At 51.9% G+C, this 22,022-nt stretch overlaps 1 protein-coding gene, 1 non-coding gene and 1 pseudogene across 3 annotated transcripts in view; 1 reads left to right on the top strand and 2 right to left on the bottom strand.

Moving 5' to 3' along the window:
• Positions 1-22,022, bottom strand: part of CAPZB (capping actin protein of muscle Z-line subunit beta) — a 138,418-nt gene that overhangs the window by 45,105 nt on the left and 71,291 nt on the right. The gene's annotated exons all lie outside the window — the stretch shown is intronic.
• Positions 1,947-3,970, bottom strand: LOC114898818 (annotated as a pseudogene).
• Positions 3,964-4,036, top strand: TRNAG-CCC. The gene has a single exon. It is a non-coding gene; the product is annotated as a tRNA-Gly (tRNA).

The following is a 22,022-nucleotide window of genomic DNA, read 5'->3' as shown; positions in this document are numbered from 1 at the left end:
CTTTATTTTTAAATTAATAAATTGGTGTGTAGCAAGGATCTTCACCCAAAGAGTATACAGTCAAGAACTAAACTTTGATGGATACCAATGACAATTTCACTGTGGCTCCAACCAGGAATATGACCTGTGATGTGGTTCCACAGCAGCACACAGAGAGAGCGGGAGTTTTAGTGAAAGTTCTGGCGTCCGTGTTACTATACGACCCCAAGGAGCACAGTGCAGTGCGAGACTGAGAGAGCTGGGTTCGAGCCCCTGCTCAGCTGTTAACTAGCCATGGAGACCTGGGCTGGGCCCGAGGTTGTTCATTTGGCAAACACAGCAGGTGCGCTGCATCAGACACAGATGGCTGCTGGGCCACTGTAAGAGCCTCACTGCTTCAGCGCAAATAATTCAGGTAAAGAAAGCCTCTAATCAAGACACTATTAGGTTCTTCATATGGTTAAACGTATTCATCCTTTGAGAATGCCCTTTTTTTTTCTTTTTTTGGTGTTAAGATGTCCGTAACTTGATGAAACGATAGGTCTTGTTTTTGTTCTAAAGGTTCACAACCAATGACCTATTCCTCCTCTTCACTTTTAAATGTCTCTGGCCTGTGAAGTCAAAAAATGTGGCAGCCACTTTTCTAGAAAATGGGATCCAGCCCTCCCTACCTGTCCAAGCAGATCTGGGTACTTTCAAGGCCAGCATAAAGGAGCAGGAGGGACTCCACTCCCCACTTTGTAACTCACGTCCTTCGAAGCACAGACAACGCAGATTAAGGCAGCGGCGCAAGGGGCTGATCCGTGGTACCAGCTGTCATCAATGGCCACTCCTGTTGCCTGCCCAGCCTCCTTTCCTATTCTTCTGGTCACAAAGCTCCTCACTCCATATGGTTGGGCAAGGCTGATCTCTACTCCACCACCACGCATGGGCAACGAGAGGGCCTCAGCCCCTGGCATATGCAGGGAAGAGTCTTCTCCAGGGATCGCCCCTGGAGAAGGGATACACGTCTCACCTCCTTTCTGCCAGGGCAGCTGGGTTGGGGGTGCAGGGCCTGGGCTGCAGCAGGCAGCGGGAGAGTACCTCCCTGTGTTTCTGAGCACTGCAGGGCCGTGGAGATAGTACCTGAGCACCCAGATCCAGCCACCCTTGAAGACCTGGACCTGGACTCTGCAAAATCTACGGCCAGGTTCTAACCAACCTAAGGAAAACATACATCTGAACTGTAACTCACAAAGCTACGGCTGTGCACAGAAAAACACAGAGAGTTCATGAATGATGGATGACTTGCCCCACCACGAAAAGCACCTGGTTGTGATATGGCTGGATGATTCTCCACCCCAGCAGGTACAATTTTCGCCTTTTGGATAAACTCCCAAGTTGGGCCATATCCTTGTATTCTGCTTCCCTCCACCACTCCTGTTTCTTTGATCAAAGATAAAATGCTCTGTAAAAATAACATTATTGTCGTCATGTGGAACGAGAAGTGTGGACTACACAGTGTGCTCGCAGATTCGTACCAGAGCAGCTGCCAAGGGCGCATTAGTCATGATCTGGCACCACTACCAATTCGTCTCACTCCCGCCCCTGCACTTCTGCCTGAACCCTCTCAACCCACCACACTGTCCTACTCAGTGCTTCTAGACAGGCGAGTTTGCACATGCGTTCTTCCACTTAAAAATCCTCCCCGTTTAGGGTTGCTGGATAAAACAATGCATTTGGCCAGTTAAATTTGTATTTCAGATACATAATGAATAATTGGTTGTTAAAACTGGCAACCTGGGCTTCCCTGGTGGCGCAGTGGTTGAGAGTCCGCCTGCCGATGCAGGGGACATGGGTTCGTGCCCTGGTCCGCGAAGATCCCACGTGCCGTGGAGTGGCTGGGCCCGTGAGCCGTGGCCGCTGAGCCTGCGCGTCCAGAGCCTGTGCTCCGCAACGGGAGAGGCCACAACAGTGAGAGGCCTGCGTACTGCAACAACAACAACAACAACAAAAAAAAAAACACACACAAAAAAACTGGCAACCGATCCCCATATAGTCTTAAATCCTACCACCCTTCAGGGCCCAGACCAAACTCCAACTTCCTTATCAAGATGCTCCCACTCTTTGGAATTCCTGCAGTGACGCTGGTATCAACTGAATCCTAAATGCTCTGGGGACGGCTGTTCTAACACCGGCCTCAACTATCAGGTTACTCCTTCCTTAAGACTTAACATTCTTCACTGGGCGCTGACTCGGTGGGTGCCCGCAGAGGCCGGTCCTCCAGACCTGGGCCAGTGACGCACACACTGGTGGATGCTCTGGCGTGTTGGTGGAAGCGGGTATCAATCCTATGATGTAGGGTCACAGTACAGACCCAACCTCACCCCACCTCCTAGTCATGTCAAATGCTTAGAACAGTGGAAGAAATCACGTTAAGTCTCATGGATCACAAGTTTGCACAGCAATTTAAATGAAAGGACAGGTCCAAACAAAGCCGGGAGTTCACTCCAGGACGTGTGTGTCATAGGCTCTGCTGCCTCGGGACCCAAGGAGGGCCTCTGGCGAGAACGTGTGCTTGGTGTCGACCATCCGAGGGCTGGACAGTTTCTGTCCAAACTGTCCATCTGACCTGCTTTAACAGCCTTTGTAAGGAGTGTTCATATAACACCAAAGGTGTCAGACCAATCCAAGCTGTTGGGGGGATTTAAACCTAATTCCAAGTGACGTGGCATACTAAACAACGTTGCACTGGCCAAGACAGCGTTCCCACCGTTGTTCTGGTGGTGAAGTTCACGCCTCCATCGGTCTCTCCACTGCCCCTCTGGGGCCACACCCCAGGGAGCAGACACCGCCTCGCCCTTCACCACCAGCACCACCAGCTGGCTCACAAGTGCCCAAGGGGCCACAGGGCCACAGGAAAGATCGGGTGAAACAGGAATAAAGTGAAGTAGGGCAGGGAGAGGAAAAAGCCCAGAAGGCAGAGGCAGGAGAGAGGCTAGCGTGCCACGAGCTACTGCCTCAGGTGACCCTTTAACGATAACGAGAATAAAGAGAAGGTCACCAGGAGGGGGCGGGGGTGCCAGGCACTGCATTGCGTAAACTCTACGTGCGTCGCCGCCTTGATTTTTTGATTATTTTTTTCACGTAAAAGGTCTTACTTTATTAATTCTCTCACGACAAATCTGCACAACCACCGCAGAATCTTCACTCCTTCTGCCGTCCGATCTCCAGCTGACTTCCTTTTGCCAGCACCAAACTGGCCTCTGCAGTCCCCACGACCGTCTTTATTCCGCTCGTGCGCTCCTTTCGCTGCTTTCTTGAGGTCTTCTCGTACAGGCCATGTCTTGCAAGCCTGTGTTTGGGCTCATCCTGCTTCGCGTGACCCAAGGGATCGTAAATCATGCCAAGGCCAGTTGTCTTGCCATCACCAACATGGGTTCTGAGCCCAAACACAAAGGTGACGTCTGGTGTGGTCTTGTACATTTTGGCTTGTTTTCCCCAAATTTCTGTCTTAGGTACTGTTGCCTTCCCAGGACGAAGGACATCAGTGCCCATTTGTTCCCGCTGAAGTAGTCGGGTGGTCATGAACTTCCTGGTCCGGACAGTTACTGTGTTGCTCATGATGGCATGATGGCGGCTGATCTTCAAGCAGCCAGGAAGAAAAGAGCCTGCATCGCCTCCTTTAATCCTCAAAACAGCCCTGCATATAGATATGGTTACTGTCCCTATTTTAAAGAAGGGCGAGGGAATTCCCTGGTGGTCCAGTGGTTAGGGTTCCGCGCTTCCACTGCAGGGGACACGGGTTCGATCCCTGGTCGGGGAACTAAGATCCCACGTGCCGCATGCTGCAGCCAAATAAATAAAGGGGGAGGGGGTGACAAAATAGGGCCTTAGAGAAGTAACTTGCCCCAAGTCACACAGCTACTAGCCAATGTCTAAGAAAAGACATGTGACATACAGTGTATCTGGGTTAAAAAAATAAAAATTACAGGGACTTCCACTTCCCTGGTGGTCCAGTGGCTAAGACTCTGCACTCCCAATGCAGGGGGCCCGGGTTCGATCCCTGGCCGGGGAACTAGATCCTGCATGCCGCGGCTAAGAGTTCGTATGCCGCAACTAAAGGTCCCACACGCTGCAACTAAAGATCCCACACGCCGCAACGAAGACCCGACGCAGCCAGATAAATTTTTTAAAAAGCTATAAAAAAAAAACTAAATAAAAATTACATTCACTCTTACTGTTGCCTCAAACTGAATCCTTTTCTACTATCTAGCCCAACAGCTGATCACATGAAAAGAGATACAAATCAGAAGTTTCCGGCCACAAGTGAGGTTTGTGTTTGGGCCACCATATGGTTCTACTTTGCCTCTTCCCCTTCTCCATTAGTTATTAATGTTGAAAAAAATTGTTCAACCAGAAAAAGAAACTTGAGATGAACCCTTAAAAAAGCACAAAAGCCAGACCAGTTCAACTCCATGGATAATCTAATCCACGGCGCCCTCGTCTTTAAGAAATGCACCCTTGTACCTCGGTTTTTAAAAAAAATGGCCAAACGAACACATTCCGTCTTTTGATCTGCCCGCTGGCTGAGAGCCCGCCACCAGAGAGATAAGAATCGAAAACAGACCGTGTTCGCTGGGTCGCACACTCAGATGAGTAACGTTGCTGAAACCATGGCTGGGCAGAGTGCTGGCTGGCCTCACTCCCCGGCAGACAGCAAAGTATCAGGATGCCGGGGCTCCCTCCCCATGACCAGCAGAGGTCTCTGTTTACAATCCGTTCCCTTTATTTTTTCCAAGGCCCCAAACCTTCCCTGCTTTTCTCTAATAAAAATTAAAAAAGAAAATAAGGAGAGTGCTTTCAGTGACACACATGCCTGTGTCAGAAACACAACCTACAGGGTGGCATTCTGGAAAGCACCAAACTCAAAATCAAACACAAGTTCGAATCCTTGGTCTGCCACTTCCTGGCTGAGTGTAACCTTCCTAAACCTCAGAACTGGGGGCTACAACACCCACCTCAGTAGATCCTGAGTGCCCACCCCCAGGCACCCATCAGGTGCCATGGATTCAGTGGCAGACGAGATGGACGGGCACAGCCCTGCTCTCTCAAAGCACGCTCCAGCCGCTGGAAACAGACAAGGCACGAGGAGCCATCCTGAGAGTGGCGAGGGCTGTGACGTGGACCTGATGGGGATGGCAGGGTGACTGCAGGGATTCGGCGGTCTAGGAGGTGGACGGAGCTGACACGTGAGTGGAGGAAAGGAGAGGCACTGTGATGGGACCGAAGAGCCGGCCCCAGGCTCCCCCCGCCCCCACCCCGGGGAGAGCAGAAGAGAGAAGCATCTGTGCGCTGCAATCCTCGGCCAGGTGGAGCAGTGCCTGTGGGCCCCTTTAAATGTGATGGCAAGCCCCAGCACACTGTTGTTCATAACACTTCTTAAAGCCTCCCTCCCACCTCCTCCCCAGACTCCAAGGTTTAAGAAGGGTGCACTTGAAGACCCATCCGTGAACGTGGGCCCAGGCGGCCTCTGGAGCCTATGGGAGATGAAGGATCTCCCCCAGCCCCACCCCCACCCCCGATCGGGGTGGAGGAAACAAAGTCCTCCCCACGACTGCCCAGCAGCAGCTTTTTTGTTGTTGTTGTTTTAAATATTTATTTATTTGGATGTGCTGGGTCTTAGTTGCAGCGTGCAGGGTCTTTGGTTGCAGCATGCGGGATCTTTAGTTGTGGCATGTGGGATCTAGTTTCCTGACCAGGGATGGAACCCGGGCCCCCTGCACTGGGAGCGCGAAGTCTTAGCCAATGGACCACCAGGGAAGTCCCAGCCCAGCGGAAGCTTTGTTACCAGGACCTTACTTGTCACCAGAAACACCTTGGGCCCTGGAAGCAGTTTCCAAGTGAACTGATGTAACACCTCTCCGAGTGCGCATGCCCCACACTGGGGACACCTCACCCCGTCCTGTAAACCCACTCAGAGGGTTTGCCTGAGGAAGCGGAGGGGGAGCCCAGGGGACCTTGCTCACCCTCCAGGACCCCACCCTCCCCACCATGTGGATGGGAAAACCCAAGTGCAGGGAAGCGCCTCACACAGGTGGCAAGGTGGGGGCAGGGCAGAACTGGACTCTGAGTTCCAGACTCTGACCCAGCGATTCCAGAGCACAGGCCCCGCTGGGCTGGCAAGGCGAGCGGCTTCCGCTCCCACACCCCCTTCCAGTGGGGCTCCGAGGAGAGGGGGTGGAGAAGGAAGAGAATCGGGGGGAACTCGGGGGCTGCACGGTCCCTGCCCGCCCACCCTGACTCCTGCTCTGTGGGTAGGGACCCGCGACACTGCCAGCGCCACCACCCAGCACAGCCTGACCCCAGGGCCGCCGGCCCTCCTCGTGTTTCAGATCCGGCCTCTCTTCTAATTAAGCTATCACTGGACTCTGAGAACAGTATACTTTAAGTACAAGTTCAGACCGTTTTCTTCACTTGAAGACTGCGAATTATAAAATGCGCTTTTAAGGAGAACATGGTTAAATGTACACGACAAGTGTACGAAGCAATCTCCCAATTTTGGCAACACCATAACGTGTGCGAACCGTGCCCCTCAGATTCGGGCCACCGGCACGGGCTCCCGAGGGTCACATACTGCCAGCCGGGTCTCATCACTGAGGGTCTAACACATGGGAAGCTGCCAACATTAGGAAAGCGCTTCTGATCAACACATGTTCTATTCTGCTTAGAAATCAATTTTTCATGTGCCATTAACAACAATGAGCTTTCTCAAGAAACAATAAGCCTCCCGCCGCTCTTTTCTTAGGCAGGTGCCCCAAACCACCCCAGAGATAAATAATAAACAAAGGCAAACTTCCTGGGCTGGGTTTCAGCCATTCATACCCCAAAGCTTTGCCTTCTAGAAGCTTGCAGGCTGGAGTAAGAAGCCAGAAGCCTTTTCTAAAGAAGGGTCAGGAGGGGGCAGGACAAAGAGAAGACAAACTGAAAGGGGAAATTGAAATCACTACACGTGGGTCATCCAGGGGCACACACAAGGCTCCTGTTGTCCACATGTAACCCTACGCTTCCCGAAGGGGACGAACCAGGTGCTTGGAGCCTAATTAAATTAACTGTTCCCTGGCCAGGAGCGACCGCATCACCTGTGTCTGCGCTGAGAGAAGCTGGGGTCTCTCTAAGCCACCCGCTCCTCTTAATGAAGGAAGGGCTGGTCCCCGAGGAATAGGGCACGATACACAAGCACCTTTAGGAAGCCAGAGGCAGAAAACTCACTGGGTCTAAGTTATGTGCACTGGCTCCTGAGGGCTTCGCGCAGCCACCAGGCCAGTTTCAGGAGCTGCTGCACACAGGGCAGCCAACTGCCTCGGCCTGGACGGCCGCGGGCGGGAAGCTCCCCGACCCGGCCTGGGCCCAGCCTCCGCCGCAGCCCCGCGGCTCTCCCGCGATCCCCTCAGTCACCCCTCCAGCCGACATCCTGACAGTCTCTCCACCAGGATCGCCTGCCCTTCTCCCGGTGCTACCTAGTGACCCCCAGTTATCCTTCAAGGTCCTCTTCTACGCATGCCCAAAGCTTCCTTAGCGAAGGCGATGCCCCTCATCTACGGGCTACGCCCCTGCCGCTCTATATAAGACTGGGCCCCAGGCCGCATGGATTCGGGATGGGGTGTCTTTCCTCAGGGCAGGGATGAGATGTCTGGACGGCCCTGGGCCTAGCGTAAGGCTGGCAGGGCTTCCTAAATGCCGGTGGGACCGTGGTTGAATTGTGGAAGAGGAGGGCCACTCAGGTGGAGCTCTGACCTTTTGAAGCCCATGTCTGTCTCAGTGGGAAGCCCCCCACAATGTTCTTCAGCGCCTCTCCGAGAGCTGGACTAGGGACCAGCTGGGTGGGTGGGGGTGAGAGTGAGAGGGTGATGACCTGGGGTGGCACCGCATCACTGTGACCAAGGGCCTCCCAAGTCAGATGCAGACTCGAGCCCCTGCACCTTCCCTGGAGTGTGGACCACCACCTTGCGAGGACCTGTGGGGCCGGCCCTTGCCCCTCACACTCCACGCAGGCGCCTCCTGAAGCTGGGCCTATAGCCTCCCCTGTGCGAGGAAGGCATGCGTGGACAGAGTGGAGATCTCTTCCCGAATGGCCTGCGGTCCTGCTTTCTCAGGCTGTGTTAAAAGCATTATTGCATTGGGTACATTCTTACAAATCACCTCAAATCTTTCTGGGAAAAAGACCAGGGAAAAATACATTAAAACAACTCGTTTATCACATGGTCTTTTTGCAAAGACAATGTAACTTCATGGGCCGGACAGAGGGTCCATCTGTTTTAGTATTACCGTTTTAGTGTTATTAGTATTATTAAAGCAATTATCCTAACAAAAGCAAACCTTTTTTTTTAAGTGCCTGCTATGCATGAGACACTCTTCTAAGCACGGAACACACATCCTCATTTTATCATCGTGGCAACCCTGTACGAAGCAGTGGTGCTACTGTTATCCCAATTTATGCCAAGTTCTCATAATTTACAGATGACGACACTGAGGCACAGGGAGGTTAAGTATAATAACTTGGCTAAGGTCACACAGTTCGCAGGTGGCAGAGCCAGAATTCAAGGAAACCCATGCAATCCCACCCCAGGACTCCTCAGAGCCACCCGGGGAGGCCAAGGACCTCGTGAGGCAGCAGCCGAGGCTCAGAGCCACGCAACCACTGAGTCACATGCCACAGTCCTGGGTCTTTCCACCATAGAGTCTCTCCAAACTCTCAAGACCACAGACTTCTAAACATCCCAGACGGTGCAACAGTCCACCAAAATCCCAGTGATGCTGCTGGCCCCTTTCAAGTGGAACCGTTCATGCCGTGCGAGCACGTGTGTGGCACGTGAGTCTGAGCGGGGCTGGGGGCCAGCACTGATGTGCCACGTTAACGTGAGGGATACCCAGAACAAGTCAGTGGCTTTTCTTCCCCCCTTAGCACAAAAATCATCCTGGCTGGCTGGCCACAACGTTTCACACTGGATTCCTTCCACTGGATGGATGTCTCATCAAAGTTTTGTTTTAATTTCACGAAGTCAGCCAGAGAAAAATGACCACTCACGGCCAAAGAAAAATCTGCAACTCTTCCTATTGGGGAAAGAGTCAGATCCGCTCAGGAGTAATGGATGTCTCCCCTTCGTTGTCTGTGTCTTCCCGGATCAAGAGCTCCTCTGTTTCTCCACTTTGGCTCATTAGGAAGTAAAACCCAAACCCTCCAGAGAAAACCTACCTAACGTATGAAGGATTAAATACAGTGTCCCCATCCTCCAAGTCTAATAGGAGAGAGCAGGGCACAAGTGAAGCCCCAGCGTGCTCTGTGCTCTGGACCGGGGAAGTACTGGATGCTATGGAAACGAGGGGGGTTGCCCAGAGCTTCTCTGGAGGGGAAGAGGAGCAGGGGAGGCCAGGGTACATGTCTTGAGGAGCTAACACCTGAGCTCAGTTATAAAAACTGAAGCACGTACGTGGCAGAAGAGGTCACAGAGAAGCCGGCGGGACTGAGAGGCAGGGGTGCCCATCTGGTCAAAGGAGTGCAGCGTGGAACGCCGAACACTGATGGCCACACGACTCTGTGAAGATGCTGAAAAGCCCCTGCGCGCTTTAAAAGGGTGAATTTTATAGTATGTGAATTGTATCTACATAATCACAATTTTATCTCTATTGTTTTTAAAAAAAAAAAAAAAAGGGTGAATTGAGAGAATATTCCAGGCAGAGAGCACAGGCATATTCCAGGGAACTGTAAGTTCAATGCAAATACAAAAAAATTAATTGGGGTTTCCAGCAGATAAGAATATGTTACATGACCTAAGTTTCAGGTCAGTAAAAAGTGACTCCGGGCATCAGGAACCAGGGGCAGGGTTATCTTTCTCTTCACTCTTGTATCTATCTGGCTATTGACCCTTACAACCCAGAGCTTTCTACGTGAGAATAAATTAATGCAGCACATGGTAGGGATGCATCACCAGCCTGGAAGCCAGAGGTGGGTCTTCAGTGAAGTGGGGCTAGATCACCAGATGAGCCATAGCTGCCCTGGTCCTCAGTTTCCTCATCTCTAAAATGGACCAGGGACCTCCCTGGCGGTCCAGTGGTTAAGACTTAGCCTTCCAATGCACGAGGCGTGGGTTCGATCCTTGGTCGGGGAGCTAAGATCCCACATGCCTCGGGGCCAAAAAAACAAAACACAAAACAGAAGCAATTATTGTAACGAATTCAATAAAGACTTTAAAAATGGTCCACGGCAGAATGTAAATTGATACAACCACTATGGAAAACAGTATGGAGGTTCCTTAAAAAACTAAAAATAGAACTGCCGTATGACCCAGCAATCCCACTACTGGGCATATACCTTGAGAAAACCATAATTCAAAAAGAGACATGTACCACAATGTTCACTGCAGCACTATTTACTATAGCCAGGACATGGAACCAACGTAAATGTCCATCAACAGATGAATGGATAAAGATGTGGCACATATATACAATGGAATATTTACTCAGCCATAAAAAGAAACGAAATTGAGTTATTTGCAGTGAGGTGGATGGACCTAGAGTCTGTCATACAGAGTGAAGTCAGAAAGAGAAAAACAAATACCGTATGCTAACACATATATATGGAATCAAAAAAAAAAAAAAACCCAACAAAATGGTACTGATGAACCTAGTTGCAGGGCAGGAATAAAGAAGGAGACACAGAAAATGGACTTGAGGAAACGGGGTGGGAGGGGGAAGCTGGGGCGAAGTGAGAGTAGCATCGAAGTAAATACATTACCGAATGTAAAATAGTTGGCTGGTGGGAAGCAGCCGCATAGCACAGGGAGATCAGCTCGGTGCTTTGCAATGACCTAGAGGGGTGGGATAGGGAGGAGGGGAGGGAGGCTCAAGGGGGAGGGGATATGGGGACACGTGTGTGCGTATGGCTGATTCACTTCGTTGTGCAACAGAAACTAACAGTACTGTGAAGCAATTATACTCCAATAAAGGCCTATTAAAAAAAATGGTCCACAACAAAAAAAATCTTAAAAAAAAAAAAAATAAAATGGACCCAAACTGAACAAGATGGATGTCATGGTTCTCCAAGGCAGAGAGGCACTTGGTGGGGCTCAAGGTGGTGAAAGAGTAAGAGGGGAAGTCTGGGCCCAACATGATCCATTCAAGTTTGCTATAAGATTTAATTTGGGGCTTCCTTGATGGCGCAGTGGTTAGGAACCCGCCTGACAATGCAGGGGACACAGGTTCGAGCCCTGGTCCGGGAAGATCCCACATGCTGCGGAGCAACTAAGCCCGTGTGCCACAACTACTGAGCCTACGCTCTAGAGCCCGCGAGCCACAACTACTGAGCCCACGTGCCTAAAGCCTGTGCTCCGCAACAAGAGAAGCCACTGCAGTGAGAAGCTCACGCACTGCAACAAAGAGTAGCCCCCGCTCACCACAACTAGAGAAAGCCCGCACACAGCAACGAAGACCCAACGCAGCCCCCCAAAAAAATTTATTAAAAAAGGGCTCCACTAATTTTTAAAATGTCTGAAAACCACTAGACTAGATGACCAGTAAGGTTCATTTCAGTGTTAAGATCCTACGAAGTTTCATAGTGCAAGACTTCGTTTATTTACTTATCATCTCTACGACCATCCAGGATATGGCTGTATGAACTCATCAAGTTTGTGACGTTCTAAAAAAAAGCTTGTGACGTTCTTCCTAAAACAAAATGTCTACTGAGCAAGGTACCTGGTGAGACCTCAAACTGACTAAGCCCTGGGCCTGTCTCCGAGGTGCACACACGTGAATGACCCATGACGGGGAAGAAGAAGAACGCTTGTGACTGCATGCGCTTCTCCCCTGAATTCCAATTCAAATTTAAAATTCTTAGGAAAGTTCTCTATTTGTAAAAGCCAAATTACCACCTCTCCCTTCTCTCTTCCAGGAGTGCTCTCCTGCACCCAGAGGCCCCTGCCCCAGTCCTATTCCCTAAAGGGAAGCCCAGCTTTTCCTGCTCCCCATGGCACAGATCTTTATCAACTTGAGTGTCCCCTTCACTGATCTGAGGCTCCTGCCGGGTGGCCTCAACCCAGAGCCGGCAGGACCCGCAGCTGTTCCTCACTGACCCTGTTCTTGGCCGACTTCCAAGGTTGGGGAAAGCGGGCTGAGTGTGCCACGCTCTGCTCAAGGGTTTAAATCTGTCTCCCAAACTAGACATGCTCTAAGGGCGTGACCTGGGCCCTCCCGCTCCAGGGCCAGTGCCTGCCAGCCTTCGCAGGGCTTCCTGACGGCCCTCAGAAAGGAAACGCTTTCTGCCTCTTCTGGTCCTGGGAAGTGGAGTCTCTCTCCAACTCACTTGTATCGTATTTCTCATCAACCAGAGGGCAGGATCTAACTTAGAGAGAGACTCTTCAGACCTCTTCACGGAAGCTCTCCGAGCATTTCACAAAACTCTGCTCTCTGAGCCCCCCCCCCCCCCCCAGCAACAGGATGCCATACAGTTCCTGCAAGGCAGGCGCTAGACAGACCTTCTACTGGAGAATTCTGTTAGGGCGAGGCCAAGGAAGGGGTCTTTGTGCATTTCTGATGAATTGTGCCTCTGGCTCCAGCTGACAAGGGCCAGGTATCTTCTTCACCTGGGGAGAGCTTAGCCTCCTGCTAACACATCCCGATCCTTCCCTAGGTCAGATTCCTTCTAAAGTACTTCCCTGGCCTTGCAGCACGGCTCCCATTAAACGGAAGCACTGGAGGACGAAGCTCTTTTGTCCTCATCCACCTAGAAGTTACAACAGCATGGCCACCAGCAGCACCCGCTGCCACCTCCCAGTGCCGTGGTGAGATACAGACAACGAGGTTCACAGCGACAAATAACCGAAGAGCATCCGTGCACGCAATTCCAAAGGGACTTAAATTGTACAGAGGCAGAATAAAAGCCAAAAAGGAAAAAAACTTCCCTCAAACAAGAGTGGGGGCTTTCAAGGAGACTTGCTGAGTGGCAAACATTTCGGAAAGATGGAATTTTAAACACAAACACCGAAGGGCAGAGATTTGAGGCAGAAGAGCTATGCACGCAGCTGGGAGGCCCTTTAATTAGGGAAAGATTTGCAAAACCTGTGGAGCATCGGCAAATCTCCCCGTGGTCTCCGGAATGGAAAGAATGTGGAAAGCAATGGGGTAATCAACAAGCTCCAATTTGCTTGACACTCTCACCCAGAAGGAAACACGTGGTCTTGTCCCCTTGCCTCCTTTCAGTGGTCCCGGTGACCCCTTAAAGCAACAGAAGAGGACCACCGGGCTGTGGGAGAAGACAGGCTGGATTTTCTCCTTCCTAAGGGTGCTTCCCACAGACAGCACGCAGGAAAGCTCTTCTGTCAAGGAGTTTTAAGGCAAAAACATGATTCAAGGGAAAACTAACCCCTGGGCACCCCTCCCCCCCCCCCCCCCCCCCCCGCCCAGACCTAGGGACTGTATTTCTGCATGTTATTATATAGCACTCTCACCAGTATTTCCAGTGGACTTAAACATCCTGCACTTGGGCAAATGATCTGTAATAAAATGGAAAAATGATATCCCCTGCTCCATCCAAATGGACCACTTGGACTCCCAAGGGGCGGGAGCAGAAGCAATGGTTTTCCCCAAATAGCTGACACCCATGCTGATACTCTTCTTCTGGGACACGGTGACATTCAGTGCAGCACTGGGCACAGGTAATTCAACTCTACTTTGGAGGACACCCTGTGCAAGCATTCCCAGCAGTCACAAGAAGAGCTACCACATCTTAAGTTGTAAGGGCAACAAGGATCAGAAACAAAGGCATAGACTCTGCAGCCCTCTCCACTACCAAAATCTAAGAGTTCAGGAAAAGCGGAAAGTCACGAGTTTACTTTGGGTTCCCTCAGGGGCAGCAGCTGTTACTGACCAGAGCTGCAAAGGAGGCGCCCAGACTTGACACAACGCCTGACTGATCGGATTCAGAAAGTCCCAGGTCTCTGTGAGATCAGACAAGATAAAGGCGGGTGGCACTGGCAGCTCCATAAAGCACTTGGCCAGCAGGCTCACTGCTTCCCAGGGGAGGGCTGATGTGGGCTTTTCCAGAGGCAGACGGGCACGTGGAGTAACCTAAGAAAAAGGCCCATTTCCCAGCCCTAATCTTGAAGTCAATTGATCTCCGTCCCTTCCCTCATCCACCCGAAGAAAAGTCTGAGGAGCAACCAACAGCTGATCCTCAGCAAAACTGGAGTGTGTGCCCATCACCTGCTTTTTGGCAAGCGATCCACAAGGCCTGAGCCAGTGCCCACGGCTCATCAGGCATCGGTTCACGGGCTGTGATCAGGACGGAAACACACTGCCCCTGCTCAGTCTCGGCCTGGCTGGTTCCCTTCCTAGCGCCCCGTTAGGCTGTCTCAGGCTCCACCTACGCCGAGGAGCCCTCCCTGAAACCCACCCACCAAGGGTGGGCCTGGTGCCCCTCGGTGGTGCTTCGGCAGAACTCTATGCTCCTCTCATGGGAATCCTTGTAGTGGATCCACCTGGGTATCTGCTCCCCCTCCCGCCCCATGACCGTGCGAGCTCTGAAGACAAACCTCACTGCACTTGTCGCTCTGACCCCAGGGCTTCGGCTCAGGCCCTAGCACTCAGCAGGGGCTCCAACAAGCCTTCCCTGAGTGTCCATCACGTGCCACACACTGGGGATACAAACGTGAACAGAGCAGACATGAGATCCCTGCCCTCAGAGAGCTGAGTGGGCAGCGGCAGATTCCTATAATTAAGCCATTCCCGCTGAGAGTAAAGGTGAGCGCCGTGGCCGGGTGATGAGGTGGGAGGGGGTGGGGCCCAAGCGGCAGGCTGCCAGACAAGCAGGGTGGGTGTGAGACGTGTTCCCAGTAAAGGGGACGGCACAGACAAAGCCCCAACAAGACAGGCCACGGGGCCTCTGGGAGACCCTAGAGCAGGTCAGTATGGCTGGAGCAGAGGGGCCGTGGGGAAGGCAGGAGGGGTGGACGGGGCCCGATCAAGAGGTCTCAAACCCAGACCGCTGTCTGGGCTCAGCCCTGATGGCACTGCGGAGCCATGAAGGGCCGCGGAGGGTCATGGCCGGCACCACGTGTGGAATGGCTACTCTGGCTGCAGAAAGCGAGCTGGGGCAGGTGGGGGGCTATAGGCACGGAGGTCCAGAGGCTGGCAGGGGCAGCCGGTGATCTAGGGTGGGGTAGCAGCAAGAGTGTTCACTGGACTGCTCTAACATGAGGATAAACACACCTTCAGCCGACAGGCTGGATGGGGGTGGGCAGCGCTCTTTCCAAGTGACCACTTTGGGCATTCCACTGGTCTCCACTGGTCTCCAACTGTCTGAGCCACACCCAATGCCGCTGGGGCCTGCCTCTCTCCTGGACCCCCAGCCGTCACACGCCTCTTTACTAAGGCCTTCACTGTGGAGACCCACGAGGTTAAGTACTAGAGGTGCTGGCGTCAAGACTGAGGAGGCCTGAGACCGCCTCACTGCCCGCTTCTCCTAGAGCCTGATCAGGAAGCACTCACCCACGGGCCGGGCCCCCTGGGAGAAGCAGACCACTCCGGCAAGGGGCATACTCCACCTTAAAAGGACAGCTGAACTCTAACGGGCAAGGCCAAGAATTCAAGCTGTTCTGTCACTGAACTCCTCCTCCACTCGCTACCTGCTGTCATCAAGGCCACAAGGAGAGCTGGCCAGCATCTTCTTCTTCATTGTCACAGCAGTTAGCACTGATACTGAGCGCTCACTTGCAACCCGACACCACCCCAAGCCCCTGAGCCACGCTTCTCAGTCCTCACAGCTGCCCTCTTTGAGAATGAGGTAAAGTCATCATTCGCTTCCTTGTATAAACGAGGAAACTGAGGCACAGAGAACTGAAGTCGCCTACTCGAGGTCACCTGGATAACTTAGGGCACACCCAGAGGCCGCTAGCTCAGACTCCCGTGGTCTTAAAGACTCAAGATGATTTACCGCCTTTCCGCGTACTGGCACCTGCCAGGGCCACCAGCCCTGGGAACGCGGGGCTGAGGTCTCCCGTGTTACGTCTCAGCTTCACGGCATCTCTGTCTCCCTGCATCTCTCCGCCTCAGATGACGCGGCATAGGAAGCATAATATGCCCCCTCCCCTCGCAGAGTTCGGGGATGGGCGGGTTTATTGGATGGTTAACTAATATTTATTTAGCATCGAAGACATGGCCAGGCACTGCGCAGGGTCTGGAGATAACGGATGTGCACGGTTACATCCCACAGGTGCTTCCAATCCAGAGGGCCCTTGGGTGCTAATAATACAAAATTACAGCACACCATCAACAGGAAGTGCTCTAAGCCAACCCCTGCTGCGTGACACAACTTGGAGATGTGGCTTCCCTAACACACAGTGCTGAGAAACAGGAAGCTCAGTGAAACAGGGAGGAAAATGCTGGGGAGGCAGCAGTAGGTGAGCAACTTACATTGCCTGGTGCACATCCCTACTCCCAACTGTTTTTGACACACAGTCAGAAAGAGAGGAAAACCCACTCAAGCGAAGGATAATCGTTTTCAGCCTGGGGCAAACCTCCTAAAGGGTTCTGTTCTGAACCCAGAGTGTTACTTAAGCTTCCAGTCAACAGTAATTAAGTGTGCCTGTACATTCCAGAAAGAGGGGACAGGGAGATTAACGATAATTAAATCTCTTCTGTTATTTGGCTTCGAATCTCTCCTCTGAGTAGCCTGCTGTCAAATACTTGTTCCAAAGCCTCCATCTGACATAACTCCTACCACCACCATCTCTAACATCAATTCTGCTCTTAGCTTGAAGCTTTCAATTACACAGAAGGTAACAGGCCCGCTAGGACCCGAAAGTCTGCATTGTCACAAGTGCCATTCATACCTCTTCTCCTGCTCACCACACGTCCAGAGTTTGGTCGGTAATCATGTGCAAAGGGGGGCCACAGGCTGGGCGGCCCCTTCGTGAGGCCTCTCATAGGCAGGTTCTGTGCATGTTGTGATTGACAGGGTCTCTAATGAACCTTAATTGTGAGTGAGACGGGCCCAGGAAGGCAGCAACAGATGTGGCAAAGGGGCAACCGTGAACTGTCCGACTAATGAATAAAAAGTGTCCGGCCTGATGAGGGCCACTGACCCAAAAATGGAGGAGGGCGGAATCATCCCTCACGCCTGCACCCTTTCTGAAGCTCTTACTCCTTTATGCGAGCAATGGGAAGCCTCCCCCGCCTCCAATCCCCCAACAACAACGAAAAAACAGGGACGGCGGTGCCGCTGGGTGGTGGCAGCCGCTGCCTGGAGGTGGGGTCCATGTGAGCATTACCGTGGACGCTTCCGTCTCCGTCAGGATCTCGGCTTAAACCACAGACACCCGAACAGGACGCCCTGTCAGTGTGGGAAGGGGAAAGCTACACTCTATTGAAGACTGAACAGCGTCCTGCTGGTGCTAATTACTGTGACAGTATCTGCATTCAGAGGCAGCCGTCCGCTGGTGACCCGCAGTGACAAGGCGAAAGCTGTTCCTGGGGGAGCTGCGGGCAGAGCCAGCAGGCAGGAGAAGGGCAGGATTCTGACTGGATGGGCCTGGGGACCCTGACGCTGCTACTTACTAATCAGCGGTGAGGCTCTGACCAACTCATTCAGTTTCTCAGTTTCTTCATCTGTAAAATGGGGCTACAGAAGACTAACCTTGTGGTAAATGTGTAAAGCGTCTAGAACAGTCTCTGGCATCTGATGGCTATCAATTCAAGCCAGGAGACCAGCACGGTTTTTATTATCATTTGCACACTGACCACATTGCACTCGTGCAAATCTGATGTGACCTCAGAACCCCGTGCAGCCCCTCTAAGCCAGGTACTATGCTAAAGCTTCACACACACGATCTCTAGTTCTCGAGGTCAGGGTCGTCAGGCCCACCTCCTAGACGGGCAAGTCAAGGCTCCGAGGACACACAGCTAAGACGTGATGAAGATGAGAGCAGAGTTTGGCTGGGGCTTCAGACTGCAAGGCGTTCAACTGAATCACATCCCACTGCTCCTTAGCAGACACGTCGGCCATCCGGTCTCAGACTAAGAGTTGCCCTAAAAACACCTAACCAAGAATTTTACAGAAGCTTGATCTCCAAGTATACGAAAATAGGCTGCTTTAACCTGGCAAATGGCGGGGTAAGGGGGGGGGGGGACGGGGAGAAGGGAACCATTAAATAACCAATCTGTTTCAAAGGAGAGTGCAAAATAAACGGGCCCTCTGCTTCCAGCCCACTCCCCAAACTTCCACTCCTTGGCTGGTGGCACACGCACCGGGGGTATGAACAGGCAAGAGCAGGTGAGATGCTAAAATAGCTTCCCCAGCATGAGAAGCAGACTCAGGAGAGGCTCAAGAGGGGACAGAAACCATGGACTAGAGGACCACTGCCGCTTGCCAAGAAAGACCCTCAGGTATGGACTTGGGGTTTCTCCAGCTGGAGAAAAGGGGTGCCTGGGGGTTACACTGGCAGCGGGGAGGAGGAGGGTAAAAACTAGAGACGGGGGTTCAAGCCAGGGACAAGAAATGAGCAGTCTTGATAAGGTGCAAGTGTAAAGTGAATGCAAGTGAAGGCGTGAGAAAGCACGACACTGGATAATAGAGAAAGGGATCCTGGGGACTCAGAGGTCGCAGCTGGCCTGTACTGGATGATATACAGGGGGGTACCTGGGTGGCACCCCTGGATGGCTGGAGTGAAGGTCATGAGGTCAAATGACCTGGCAGGTGACAATGCCAGCTGGCTTGTCCTTGGACATTGAGATCAACCTTAAAACCCCTCTCCGCCTCGTAAGACCATCCGAGTACCTGGAGCAGTGAGAAGAGTGGCCGCCCAAGCAATGAGCAAGGGGAGTGGAAGAGACCCACGCCCCGCCAGGGCAGACCAAGAAGTGTGCTCTCAGATTACCCCCGCCTCTGTGGAATGACAGGCCTTATTACTAGTCACGAAGCCCGTCAGCCACAGTCTGACTCTGGCCCCTTCCAACGGCTCTGGGGTGGCGGGCAACGGCGTTTCCCAGCTTTCCGTGCGGGGATCCCAACTTGAGAACTCAGGAAAGGTGGCGGGTGAGGGAGCGGTGGGTGTTCAAGCCCATCTACAATGGAGGGCCTCGTCACCGCCTCCCTTCCAGGTGAAACCAATCAAGTCCTTACAATGGTAAGCTGGGTCATAACACCCCACCCCCACGCAAGTCAAAGCCGGGGCTGTGTCCACCTGTGAAAACAGCCAGGAAGGCTGCTTGGAACGTCAGGGCACAGCCCCTAGGCAGGCAGAACCCGGGGGTTAAGCCAACAGGTCCTAGGAAGCCAGTGAAGGTAGTAAAAGCATCAGTGAGCATTTTTTTAAGCACCTGTCTTTCCTGCACACGTTAGCACTTCATACACACTCCCAAGCCCTCACAGCCCCGGGAACGCAGGTTTCTTATGCCAATCTTGTGTACTGGAGGCAACTCTGGGAGGTGAGGTGATCTGCCTCTCAAAGCTGGAAGGCGGCCGAGGAGGGATTCAAGCTGGGTCCGCCTCGCTCTGCCTGACTGGAGGGGCGGGGAGGGGGGGGTGCCAGGGGCCCCACCTGCTCGCCTTTCTCCCCAGAGTTACCCTTCGGGGCAGGTTATGTTCTCAGAGACCCGAGAGAAATCGATGCCTCTTCTGCCAGCAAAAGGGGACCCTGAAAGTAGTGACATCGACACAGGGTATCCCTGGTGATGTTCTTTTAGTGCTGGGCAACAGAACTCAGATTCTGGGCCTGAGACCATCTGGCCCTCACTTCACAGAGGAGGAGCCGGAGACCCAGAGAGACCTGCTGGTCACAGAGCAAGCTGGTGGCACCCAAAGCCACAACCCAGGCCTCCTGGCTTCCAATAAGACTTGCTTAATGTACGCAGCGCTTTCTCTCTCCTATTGAAGGAATTAGTTCTCTATTTGAAAAAAGCAACAAGAAAAGCTGTTTCTTTCCATGACGCTTTACCAAACAGTTATGAAAATTTAAACATCACACTTAGGACCACTGCCCAAAAGGATCTAGAATCCAGGTCATCTGACGTGTAGGTTATGAACCTTTCCAGGAAACCAGTGTTTTCCAAAGTGGATTGCATGAAAGTGAGTTAGAGAAATGCTGAGTTAAAGGAAAATGGGTTCTTTTCTCCCTTTTCCTTTGCTAACCGCAGGACTTCTCAGAACCTTTAACATGACAATCTGGAGGAGAAGCTCCTAGAAGGTAATTAGAATGCACCATGTTTCCTCAATTGTTTGCTGTCCTTGTTCCTCAAGAGACTCAACACCAAGGTGAGCTGACCAATTTCATGAAAGTCGGGGAAAGTGTAAGTTGCATCCAGGAGGAAATAGAATCCATCCACTGAGCAGAAACAGGGGTCAGCAGTGAAGGAGACTCTCCCAGCCTGCCTATCTTGTTTCGTTTGTGGATTAGGCCTGTGCACGGCCCCCCCTGTACATCTTGGCTCTGCCCCCCACAGTATTCCTACTTTTCTCATTAGTGGAGGCAACAGTGCACAGCGGCTGAGGGCCCTGGGCTGCTTGGGTTCACAGCTTGGCTCCTTCACCACTACCTGGTGACCCTGGACAAGCTGCCGAAGGCCCTGCTGTTGCTTCCGCCTAGTAGGGACGGATGACAGCAACAACCTCGGAAGGTGTTTTCTGAAGATTTAAGGAGATACAGTCTTTGCCAGAGGCTACAACTATTTTTCAGAGTTTGTTCTTTGCCTTTTAAGGTTTTTTTTTTATTAAACTTTTAAGTTAAATTTGCATATTTCAAAGCCATCACGTTGGCATTAGCTGTTATGCCTTATAAAGGCTCCCCCCCATCTCAACATCAAACGTCATTGACGTTTTTCCCTCTGATTCTTTCATGTTCGTTTAATATTAGTTCCTTAATCCATCAGGAGTATGAGTACATGCCGTGCAATAGGTATTCAGCTTGTTTTCCTTCAAAACTATTAGCTGTCCCAGCAATTTTACTGAAGAATCAATTCTTTTCTCGCACTGAACTGTGACTGTCACTTGTAATACACCCTAAGTTCTTACATCCCGGGGCCTGTTTCTGAGCTCTCGGACCGCATCCGCTCTGCCCTTGCTTCCGACCTGTGCAGGCTCTTCACGCACGGCCGACCTGCCTTGTGGGAAGCCTGTTCCTAGGTGGCATGTTGTTCTGCTGTTACAAGTGGGATTGTGCCCTCCCATCCCCTGGCACCTTAGATATTCTGACCGGTTTATGCTGGTGTGTACGCTGACTTTGGTACATTCGATTTAAAAGCAGTCACTTTCCGGACCCATCCCTTTAGATCCTGCAGTGCAAGAACCTGCTTTTCCTAAAATTTTTAGACTGGCTTAATCAACTGAAAGAAGAGATAGGGACATACTACTTGGGTGTGCGCAACATGCTTTTGTAAGGAGCACGCCACCCCCCAACACACACAGTGCACACCGTGTGTGTGTGTGTTTTGGGGGTGGAGGTAGTCACCTCGGCACAACTGCTCCAACAGCCAGGCCAGGCAGAATCGGCAGCACTTTCTTTGCTCATCAAACTCTGAAGGGGCTTCATACCAGGAGAGACAGAAGAGAGATTCTACACGTCTTTTTTCCTGAGGTACCTAACAAGTTCCACGGTGCCTACCCTGCCCCCATCACAAATGTCTTTTATAGTTTCACCTTAGAAGACAGTCTGGTCCTAGCAGGACCTATGAGAAATGACATACTGTGATGTCTTCATTTTTAAAGACAGCAATTCAACAGACAAGACTCTCCTCTCGGTCACGGAGCAGGTATGGGACTCATCGGGTGCTGGGGCATTCTCAGTTTCATCTATAAAAGGGGACCCCCCCCCGCCACTCGCTTCACAGAGCGGCCGTGGAGATTAAACAAGGTAATGGATGAAATGTGTTAATAACGAGGACCATATATATCAGTGCTTCTGACATCTGATGGATCTCCATGAAAAGCAATTTATTTTCCTATGTCATCCATTGAAAAAGATTTTATGAAGAATGAAAAGAGGGGAGAAGCAAATTCTAAATCTGAGACCCAACAAAAA

The sequence above is a fragment of the Monodon monoceros genome, unplaced genomic scaffold (genome assembly GCF_005190385.1).
Source record: "Monodon monoceros isolate NGI ecotype Baffin Bay Population unplaced genomic scaffold, NGI_Narwhal_1 Super_Scaffold_18, whole genome shotgun sequence".
NCBI classification, from domain to species: domain Eukaryota; kingdom Metazoa; phylum Chordata; class Mammalia; order Artiodactyla; family Monodontidae; genus Monodon; species Monodon monoceros.
This window is presented reverse-complemented; position numbering and strand designations above follow the sequence as displayed.